We start from the raw sequence: 12271 nt of genomic DNA on the forward strand, positions 1-12271 counted from the left end.
CCTCTGGACTGACGGGCGGCTCCTGACTGAAGGGCGGCTCCTGACTGAAGGGCGGCTCAGGCGGCTCCTGACTGAAGGGCGGCTCAGACGGCTCCTGACTGAAGGGCGGCTCAGGCGGCTCCTGACTGAAGGGCGGCTCAGGCGGCTCCTGACTGAAGGGCGGCTCAGGCGGCTCCTGACTGAAGGGCGGCTCAGGCGGCTCCTGACTGAAGGACGGCTCAGGACAGACGGGCAGCTCAGGCGGCTCAGGACAGACGGGCGGCTCAGGACAGACGGGTGGCTCAGGCGGCTCAGGACAGACGGGCGGCTCAGGCGGCTCAGGACAGACGGGCGGCTCAGGCGGCTCAGGACAGACGGGCGGCTCAGGCGGCTCAGGACAGACGGGAGCACCTGTAGGGAGGAGACGGAGAGACAGCCTGGTGCGTGGAGCTGCCACAGGACCCACCAGGCTGGGGAGACCTACAGGAGGCCTGGTGCGCAGCCTTGGCACCACTCCCCCAGGCTGGATGACTACTCTAGCCCGGACCCTCCAGAGTGCAGGCACAGGTTGAACCGGGCTGTGGGTGAGCACTGGAGATCTGGTGCATACTATCCGCACCTCCCTCTTAGGCTCAATTCCCACATTCGCCCGGCACGAGCGGAGCGCAGGCATAGGACGCACTGCACCCTCCCAGCGCCCCGGAGACACAGCACGCAGAGCCGGCGCAGGATACTCTGGACCGAAACGGCGTACCGGAGACCAGACACGCTGAGCAGGCACAATACGCCCTGGCTGGATGCCCACACTCGCATGACACTTTCGGGGGGCTGTCCTATAGCGCACCGGGCTATGGGCGCGTACTGGCGACACCGTGTGCTAAACCGCATAACACGGTGCCTGACCAGTAATGCGCTGCTTACAATAAGCACGAGGAGTGGGCTCAGGTCTCCAACCTGACTCTGCCACACTCCCCGTGTGCCCCCCCCCAACATAACAAGTTAACAAGCGCCAGGCTAACTAGCTTGCCAACTTAAGTCATCTGCTAACATTTGCTGGTAAACCTAGCTTTAGTTTGCTGGTTGTAATATTGTAGCTTGCTGTTTAGTAGCCATATCTACAACTAAAAATAAGAGATTTTACAATCAAGAAACAAAAGATCTCTGATTGTAAAGCCTCTTCTATTTTTTTTTGTCATAGATATGGCTACCGGTAGTTGTTAAGCTAAGTTAACTACCTAGCTAGCTAGCTACCTTGCTAAGTTAGCAAACAGATTTTTCCCCCTTCGATTTCCCCCCACTGTAACACAGTAGTACAGTACCAGTCAAAAGTTGGGGCACACCTACTCATTGCAGGGTTTTCCTTTATTTTTTACAATGTTCTACATTGTAGAATAATAGTGAAGACATCAAAACTATGAAATAACACATATGGAATCATGTAGTAACCAAAAACCTTTAAACAAATCAAAATATATTTTTGATTCTTCAAAGTAGCCACCCTTTGACTTGATGACAGCTTTGCACACTCGCTAAATCCACAATCACTAAATCCAACTCATTATTCTCAAATCTTCTTCGCTATATTCTGTTTGAAAGATGTATGGTTGATTATACAACGGGTGGGCCTAATCCTAAATGCTGATTGGTGAAAACCGTGTCTATTCCACAAGTTATCACCTGCTAAATCTATGACATTAAAATGCCTATTTACTCTGTTCTATCTGACTGCACAATCCATTGTCTTATCAGCCCAGCCAGGCACTTTATAAACTTGATCTCCACTATAAATGCATCTAGACATTATCTCACATTTCTTTTAGACTAAAATATTTGTATAAACCTTGCTGTCTGTCTCTGACTTTTGCAACATTGTTTCAATATTCAAATTCCATCTCCAGCTGTCCCATAGTAATGAACATGTCAGGAGTCGGGACAAGACAGACTGCAAGGCAGCGTTTCTTAGTCAGTCGAAATCATGAATCAGCTGGCATGATTTTTAAGGATATATACAGAGAAATGTCAATTGAAAAAAGGTAAAACGAAATGAAGTGCAGCTAGTTTACAGTCTTTGCAGCTTCAGTTTGAAGTGATTGTGTTAGCTGTGTTGTTGGCTAGCTCCTCTGAACAAGAGTCTCCTGATGAGTGAGCACATTTTCAATGCCTCATTAGCTCATTGTTATGGATGTATCCAAATAAATGTCACTAGAAAAGAGCTTAAACAAATGCTGTACATCTGGCTGCACTTTTTGACGTGGCTGTAAATTAGCCGTAGTTGGCTAGCTAGCAAGCAAGGGATAAGAACATTGCCAGCCAGTATGGCAATGGAACATTTATAATGAACGACTGGGTCGTGTCCATAGATACAGTACAACTGGATTGCGTCTCTAGCAACCAAATCAGTGCGTGTGTGTGTGTGTGTGTGTGTGTGTGTGTGTGTGTGTGTGTGTGTGTGTGTGTGTGTGTGTGTGTGTGTGTGTGTGTGTGTGTGTGTGTGTGTGTGTGTGTGTGTGTGTGTGTGTGTGTGTGTGTTTGAAGCACAGTTTCTCTAGCCCATCTCAGTTAAAGCTTGCAGAGATTGCATCACATTTACATCAACCCCACCACGCATACAGCTTTTTGATGTCAGTAACAGCATTATGTTTACATGCACACTAATAATGAGATATTAAACAGATTATGGCCAAATATGGCAATAGTCATGTAAACACCTTACTCTTCTTACCTTAATAGACGTAAGGTCATAATCGAAGTAAGCATACACCGATAAAAACAAATGGTTTTCTACGCAATCTTTCATATTAATAGGACATATAAACAGCTTAATCAGTGTTCCTGTGGTATATCAGAACCAGTAGTGCAAGCCACCAAAGGCTCTGCATGGTCAATCCGGCATCTGCATTGGTCATACAGCCTTTACGGGGAAAAGGCCTCTGCAGAAGTCAGGGAATTCATACATTTTGCGTTTCGGGGAGCAGAGCTGTTGTGAAGGAAGTGAGTTTGTGTTTATACAGGACCTACCGGCCCCACTTACCGTCAACCAATCTTGTCATTGTCGAAAATGGCGCCGAAGAGGGTGGCTGACGTTTTACATGCTCCTAACCAACTATGCTATTTTGTTAGTTTTTTTGCGTTGTTTGTAACTTATCTTTTGTACTTATTTTGTACATAATGTTGCTGCTACCGTCTCTTATGACCGAAAATAACTTCTGGACATCAGAACAGCGATTACTCACGTCAAACTGGAAGAAGCTTTTTCCTTTAACGAGTCCGACGAGAAGGATATACTGCTTTCCGGGGACAGGCCCAAATCCAAATAATTTGTGTAAAGAAAATTTGGAGAAAAAGGGGGCGGAGGTCAGGCTGAGAATTCATAGGCGAGCGAGTAAACTCCCACTGCCATCCTTTCTATTGGCCAACGTGCAATCATTGGAAAATAAAATCGATGACCTACGGTGAAGATTATCCTACCAACGGGACATCAAAAACTGTAATATCTTATGTTTCACCGAGTCGTGGCTGAACGACGACATGGATAATAAAGAGCTGGCAGGATTTTCCATGCACCGGCAGAACAGAGAAGCTACTTCTGATAAAACGAGGGGTGGGTGTGTGTGCCTATTTGTCAATAACAGCTGGTGCGAGATGTCTAATATTAAAGAAGTCTCAAGGTATTGCTCGCCTGTAGACCACACTATCTACCAAGTAAGTTCTCATCTATATTATTCGTATCCGTCTATTTACCACCACAGACCGATGCTGGCACGAAGACCGCATTCAACCAACTCTATAAGGCCATAAGCAAACAAGAAAATGTTCATTCAGAAGCGGCGCTCCTAGTGGCCGGGGACTTTAATGCAGGCAAACTTAAATCTGTTTTACCTTATTTCTATCAGCATGTCACATGTGCAACCAAAGGAAAAGAAACTCTAGACCACCTTTACTCCACACACAGAGATGCATACAAAGCTCTCACCCACCTTCCATTTGGCAAATCTGACCATAATTCTATCCTCCTGATTCCTGCTTTCAAGCAAAAACTAAAGCAGGAAGTACCCGTGACTCGCTCAATACGGAAGTGGTCAGATGACGCGGATGTTACGCTACAGGACTGTTTTGCTAGCACAGACTGGAATATGTTCCGGGATTCATCCAATGGCATAGAGGAGTATACCACCTCATTCACCTGCTTCATCAACAAGTGCATCGACGACGTCGTCCCCACAGTGACCGTATATACATATCCCAACCAGAATCCATGGATTACAGGCAACATCCACATCGAACTAATGGATAGAGCTGCCGCTGTTAAGGAGCGGGACACTAATCCGGATGCTTATAAGAAATCCCGCTATGCCCTCAGAAGAACCATCAAACAAGCAATGCGTCAATACATGATTAAGATTGAATCCTACTACACCGGCTCTGACGCTCGCCCCGGACCTGACGTCACCACCAACCAGAAAGCCAGCCCCCCCCCCCTTCCCCCTGATGCTTTGGGCCGACGCCGGAGATGAGAAGCAAATACGGGAAGTCAACATTTAATAAAGAACCAACATGAAACAAGACAGGCACAGCGTCCGCACACGGGCGAAACGACATTCGACAACCAATGCAGCACCGGGGAACAGAGATGGCAAATATAGGGGAGGTAATAAACAGGTGATTGAGTCCAGGTGAGTCCAATAATACGCTGATGCGCGTGACGGGGAGAAAGGCAGGTGTGCGTAATGATGGGGAGCCTGGCGCCCTAGAGGGCCTGGGGGGAAGAGCGGGAGCAGGCTTGACAGGAGTTAAGACTGCACCGTTTTCCCACCTGCAATCCATCCCGAATCTCCCCATTGTCCCCCAGCAAAATGTGCCTACATTTAGGCTATTGTTCATGTGTACTTCTCACTATGTTGAGGTAAAAATTTGAGTATAATGCTTGTATGGATGTCAACCCTAATACATGTTCATGTTATCGTCATCAGTCAACTGCATTACAGTTAAAAACTACTGACTACCACCACCTATTTCTGTATGCTAGCTATGCTACCAGCTTATATGAACTGGAGTTAGCATTCAGCCGGCACTTTTTCTAAACCTGAAAAGGGACAACTTCTAAATGCTGTGCAGTGAAAACACTGTAAAATATATCCAAATCGGGTTTTAGTAACCACATTGTGGGCCTGTTACAATACATCAATCATGACGGATTTGACAAATATCCACTTTGTTTGATCAGATTTGATGAATGTGCGCCTATCCAGCGTACTTCTATCCCTTCCCCACGGTCTGCATTCCACTGACCTCTTTACCGAATCTATCACCATTACCTCCCTGGTCTCTTTCCAGCAGTTCAAACCCATTTTCGTGTCTTTGAAATCCCTACACGAGGTATCATTACGATGTTTTTTATTTGTGAACTTGTTCTGATAGCATTTTGTCAAAGTTCTTTATGTTTGTTGTCAAGGAAGTGAGTTTGTGTTTATACAGGATGTACCGCCCCCAACGACTGTCATCCAATCATAAACGGAGCTATGCGGAGCCCTCTGCATTGTTACAAAATATGGGAGGCGCACGGCATCACCATACGGAGCTTTATTTGGCCTCCGCAAGCCTCCGGAGGCTGCGTCACGCCCTCTGTAAGGAGTGTGTGACCCACATTACTGGATCAAGCATAAATTTACTTTTAATAGGCTGTAATGCTCAGAAAAATTATGCATCTTAGAAATAGTTTTCACATAAACTTTATATGTCCGAAATCAGAATCAAATAGTCTCTGCAAAAGTAACATGGTCACTGTGCTAGAACGTTTATTTTGATTGCCGATTTTCTGCATTCATCAAAAGTCCCATCAGGTAGCCTGATTTCAGATGTATCCAACAAGATTATTGGGTCCTTCTATAAATAAAAGGGTCAAAATGTCAAAATGGTTTGATATACACTACCTGTCAAAAGTTTTCGAAACACTTACTCATTGAAGGTTTGTTTTTTTTGGACAATTTTCTACATTGTAGAATAATAGTGAAGACATCAAAATGATGAAATAACACATATGGAATCATGTAGTAACCAAAAAAGTAAACAAATCAAAATATATTTTATATTTGAGATTCCTCAAATAGCCACCCTTTGTCTTAATGACAGCTTTGCACACTCTTGACATTCTCTACCAGCTTCACCTGGAATGCTTTTCCAACAGTCTTGAAGGAGTTCCCACATATGCTGAGCACTTGTTGGCTGCTTTTCCTTCACTCTGTGGTCCGACTCATCTCAAACCATCTCAATTTGGTTGAGGTCTGGGGATTGTGGAGGCCAAGTCATCTGATGCAGCACTCCATCACTCTCCTTCTTGGTCAAATAGCCAAGCATAAATCTCCAATTTGGACTCCAGACCAAAGGACACATTTCCACCAGTCTAATGTCCATTGCACGTTTTTCTTGGCCCAAGCAAGTCTCTTCTTATTATTGGTGTCCTTTAGTAGTGGTTTCTTTGTAGCAATTCAACCACGAAGGCCTGATTCACACATTCTCCTCTGAACAGTTGATGTTGAGATGTGTCTGTTATTTGCACTCTGTGAAGCATTTATTTGGGCATTTTCCGTATTGACAGACCTTCATGTCGTAAAGTAATGATGGACTGTCATTTCTCTTTGCTTATTTGAGCTGTTCTTTCCAGAATATAGACTTGGTCTCTTACCAAATAGGGCTATCTTCTGTATGCCACCCCTACCTTGTCAGAACACAACTGATTGGCTCAAACACATTAACTTCTTATGGCTGTGTAGCTTGGATGAATAAGGTGCCCAGAGTAAATTGCCTGCTACTCAGGCCCAGAAGCTAAGATATGCATATTATTAGTAGATTTGGATAGAAAACACTCTGAAGTTTCTAAAACTGTTTGAATGATGTCTGTGAGTATAACAGAACTCATATGGCAGGCAAAAACCTGGGAAAAAATCCAACCAGGAAGTGGGAAATCTGAGGTTTGTAGGTTTGCCTATCCAATATACAGTGTCTATGGGGTCATATTGCACTTCCTAAGGCTTCCACTAGATGTCAACAGTCTTTAGAACCTTGTTTAATGCTTCTACTGTGAAGGATGAGGGAATAAGAGCTGATTGAGTCAGGGGTCTGGCAGAGTGCCACGAGCTCACTCAGGCACGCCCCCGTGAGAGTTAGCTGCGTTCCATTGCATTTCTACAGACAAAGGAATTCTCCGGTTGAAACATTATTGAAGATTTATGTTAAAAACATCCTAAAGATTGATTCTATACATCGTTTGACATGTTTCTACGAACTGTAATGGAATTTTTTGACTTTTCGTCTGGCCTGCGCGTCATGAATTTGGATTTTGGAACTAAATGTGTGAACAAAAAGGAGGTATTTGGACATAAATGATGGACTTTATCGAACAAAACAAACATTTATTGTGGAACTGGGATTCCTGGGAGTGCATTCTGATGAAGATCATCAAAGGTAAGTGAATATTTATAAATCTATTTCTGACTTCTGTTGACTCCACAACATGGCGGTTATCTGTATGGCTTGTTTTTGTTTCTGAGCGCCGTACTCGGATTATTGCATGGTGTGCTTTTTCCGTAGAGGTTTTTAAAAATCTGACACAGTTGCATTAAGGAGAAGTTTATCTAAAGTTCCATGTAAAACACTTGTATCTTTTATCAATGTTTATTATGAGTATTTCTGTAAATTTATGTGGTTCTCTGCAAAGTCACCGGATGTTTTGGAGGCAAAACATTACTGAACATAACGCGCCAATGTAAACTAAGATTTTTGGATATAAATATGAACTTTATCGAACAAACCATACATGTATTGTGTAACATGAAGTCCTATGAGTGTCATCTGATGAAGATCATCAAAGGTTAGTGATTCATTTTATCTCTATTTCTGTTTTTTGTGACTCCTCTCTTTGGCTGGAAAAATGGCTGTGTTTTTCTATGACTAGGTACTGACCTAACATAATCAGATGGTGTACTTTTGTCGTAAAGCCTTTTTGAAATCGTACACTGTGGTGGGATTAACAACAAGTTTATCTTTAAAATGGTGTAAAATACTTGTATGTTTGAGGAATTTTAATTATGAGATTTCTGTTGTTTGAATTTGGCGCCCTGCACTTTCACTGCCTGTTGTCAAGTCGATCCCGTTAACGGGATCTCAGCCGTAAGAAGTTAAGAAGGAAAGAAATTACACAAATTAACTTTTAAGAAGGCACACATGTTAATTGAAATGCATTCCAGGTGACTACCTTGTGAAGCTGGTTGAGAGAATGCCAAGAGTGTGCAAAGCTGTCATCAAGGCAAAGGGTGGCTATTTGAAGAATCTCAAATATAAATATATTTTGATTTGTTTAACACTTTTTTGGTTACTACATGTTTCCATGTGTTATTTAATCGTTTGGATGTCTTCACTATTATTCTACAATGTAGAAAATAGTAAAACAAAGAAAAACCCTTGAATGAGTAGGTGTTCTAAAACCTTTTACCAGTAGTGTACATTTAAATATGATTTTCTAGCAGCTTCACATGTGTAGTTATAGTAATAAGAGTCTAGATAGGCACAACAAGACCATAACTCCTAGCAACAACAAAACATCTACATGTCATTCAAAATATTAAATGTCATGCCTAGCAGCCAGGTCTATTTGTGCATTGGTCAACTTCTCTATCATTTATAGCCATGCTAAACATTCCAGAAGAATGAAAAAGATACACATTTTTTTTAAATAGTTGATATAATAATTGATTACAATCATATAATACAATGTGTCCTGTCAACAAAATCATTAATAACCAATATTTAATTTACTATAATCAGTAAACTCTTCAGCAGTGTGTGTGTGTGTGTGTGTGTGTGTGTGTGTGTGTGTGTGTGTGTGTGTGTGTGTGTGTGTGTGTGTGTGTGTGTGTGTGTGTGTGTGTGTGTGTGTGTGTGTGTGTGTGTGTGTGTGTGCGTGCGTGCGTGCGTGCGTGAAAACTATCACTTTCTTGCGTCCTCTGTCTTTGTTTCCTCCACTCCTTGCCTCTCCTTGAAAGTGCATTGGAATCTGAGGCGAGGAACCTTCCCTCCTCTCCTCAATGTGCTTTGAGGAGGTGAGGAATGGAGGAAACAAGAAGAGAATCTTAATTGCATTTCCTTCATTCCTCACTTCCTCTCTCCTCGCCTCCTCAAAGTCCATTGAATAAGAAGGTGAGAGGGGAGGGACCTCTGACCTTCTCATTCAATGGGTTTTGAGAAGGAGATGAGGAAGAGGATTCAACAAATCAAGGATATGTAATTTACATTCTCCCAAGGGCAGAGGAAGCAAGTATTTCACAGCTATTCCCATTTTTTGACAGTGCCAGACTGACTGACTGAGCTACCATAATATTCATGGCCTTTCCAGAAACAACCCCTTGCCCCTACTGCCCAGATTCTAGACACGTGTGGAGATCTGAGAGGGATTGATGGGTGGTGACATGCTGAGAGCTCCACCTTACCCTCTGATATGCATGGTGGAATTTTGGCAGTATTGCTTACACCAGTCCAATTCTCTCAGATCTCCACTAGGGGTAAGGGGTAAGGGCTAGGGGTTGTTTCTAGACAGAACCCCACAACCCTTTGGGTGTGTGGTGGACCTACAGCATGACATTTGAGGCATTGGATATTTACTTCCATTGCTATACACACACAGATTTGCACAGGCGTGAACTGGACACACCCACGGCACCCTACCAGGCTGATCAGACAGGTCTGGGTAGCTGAAGACCTGCTGTAAACAGTGAAAGGATATATTTACATGTCTACTGTTCACACCCTTGCTTCATTCCAGCTAGTTAGATGTGCAACCACTGACTAACTATAGCTAGTGCATATCTCTAGTCTAGCAATCTTACCTTATTTTGGCACTGTGGCAGGTATGGGCAGCTATTAATCAATTAATTAATAGATAGTAGATTAATAGATTTGAAGAATGGAGTTAGAAGGGGGTCCTGCTTTGAAAGGATAGGAAGTGTTGGCTGTTCACTTGACCAGGCATTCCACATTTAACCTCACCCACATTTTAACATTGAAATATCAAGTATTTTTTTGTTTTATATGCAAAAATATAACAAATTCAAAAAGCAATTAAAAAATGAAAGGCTGTTTTCACGTTGCTCCGTTTTAACTCGGAAAACAAATGATCAAAACGTACAAACCATAATCTTCCCTCAATTTTACCGAATCTTGATATAATGTTGTCGAAGAAGTAGGCTAATTATTTAGACCACCTTAACAACATAGACACCAAAATGTTCTGTCAATCCTCAAGATAAACATTAATTCCCGCACTTTAGCTGTTGTTAAATCGCGTGCAGTATCACACAACCTCTTTATCACTTGACAGTCATTCTGAAAATCCTTTCCTGAATCAGCTGATGTTGCGCGATATTGTCCCCAATTAACTAAACAGCTAGACATAAAACGCATATCAAACAACTATTATGAGTAATTATTGAAGGACCCTGTTAATGACAGTATCAAATTTTGTTTTATTAATCATATTAAAGTTACTCTTTCTGTTTGAAGCATTGGATTTTGCAATCACATACATTATTTTGGATATGTGGGTGCATGAAAACTCTTTTCACACCGTAACATAGGGAACAGTGGAGGCTCCTCAGAGGAGGAAGGGGGGGACCATCCTCCTCAGTGAATTTCATAAAAATAAAACTATACTAAATATGTTACCAAATAATTGATAAAAAGACACTGTTTTGCAATGAAGGTCTACAGTAGCCTCAACAGCACTCTGTAGGGTAGCACCATGGTGTAGCTGGAGGACAGCTAGTTTCCGTCCTCCTCTGGGTATAATGATTTCAATACAAAACCTAGGAGGCTCATGCTTCTCACCCCCTTCCATAGACTTACACAGTAATTATGACAACTTCCGGAGAACGTCCTCCAACCTATCAGAGCTCTTACAGCATGAACTGAGATGTTATCCGCCCAATAAAAAAGCCAGAGAATGAATCTAGTATTGAAAGCATAAGCTACAGCTAGCTAGCCCTGCAGTGCATAAAATGTGGTGAGAAGTTGACTCAAAGAGAGAGAAAGGCAAAAGTTGAACAGTTTGAACAAATTCATTTCTTTAGAAATGAAGGAGAAACAAGAGAGCAAGAGCGAGAGAGAGAGAGAGAGAGAGAGAGAGCTATGTTTCGTTGTATTGTTTTTCACTTTCACTTAGCTAGCGAATGTAGCTAGCTAGTTTAGCCTACTCAAACAACCAGTTCAAACTGAGAAGGATGCTATGTTAGCTAGCTGGCTATGGCTATCCAACACTGGAACTCTTCCAAGTCAAGGTAAGCTTTTGGTTTTATAAATTAATTGCCATCGGAGCCTGCCAGTGTAACTGCTAAACTGCTTGCTGACTGTACACTGTACTGCATGATTGTAGCAGGTTTAATAATGCATTACTTCTAGTAGCTATGTTGACTAGGATGTTAGCTAATATGGTGACAACGATGTAGGCTGTTTGTAGCGGTTAGTGGTTATGATATGAAGGTTTGGCTTGGAAAGTTTTTTAGCCATGTCACGGACAGCTGATGTGTTGTGCACTGAAGTCCACAAGCGAAGGGAAAACATGAGAGGAAGAGCACATAGATGCGAGAAGGAATTATACAACGAGCAAATTGATCATTCTGTTTGTGTGTGGCTGCTATGAAAGTGAACTATGTTTGCGTGTGATCAGGGGTGTATTCATTCCGCCAATTCCGTTGAAAAATGTTTCTTAAACGGAAGCAAATGGAACAGGGATAAACATACCTGAATTGTCCAATAGAAACTCTAGTTTGCAACTGATGGACTAATGATTACACCCTAGATCAGCTAGATGCAGACAAGAGTGTGCAAGGCGGTATTGAATGTGTCACTGTCTGTCACATTGATTTCTCTAATTTTTTTATCGACCTGTGCACCTACATTGTAAACTTTCATTGATAGGCTAGGTTGTAGCTACCTCATAATGGGTACTGATAGGGAGATACGAAATGTTACAAGGTTACAGTACACTTCTGAGATCGCCATACAAAAAAGAATCCAACAGCAATATCCAGGAATGTCACAGGGTCAAGGTCAATGTGTAATTCAATTATTAAATGCTTAATATATGATCTAAGAACAAACAAGAGTATCATGAATGTAAGAAAAGAAATGTAATGTATTCACATAAAAAAGTCCACTACAATAAATGCTCACTGGTACCCTAGTTCATAGAAAGACCCTATTAGGGAAATCATTATTCTTGCAAAGCATGTAAGCATTTTAAACA

Source organism: Salvelinus alpinus, chromosome 3, assembly GCF_045679555.1.
Source record: "Salvelinus alpinus chromosome 3, SLU_Salpinus.1, whole genome shotgun sequence".
In the NCBI taxonomy this organism is placed as follows: Eukaryota; Metazoa; Chordata; class Actinopteri; order Salmoniformes; family Salmonidae; genus Salvelinus; species Salvelinus alpinus.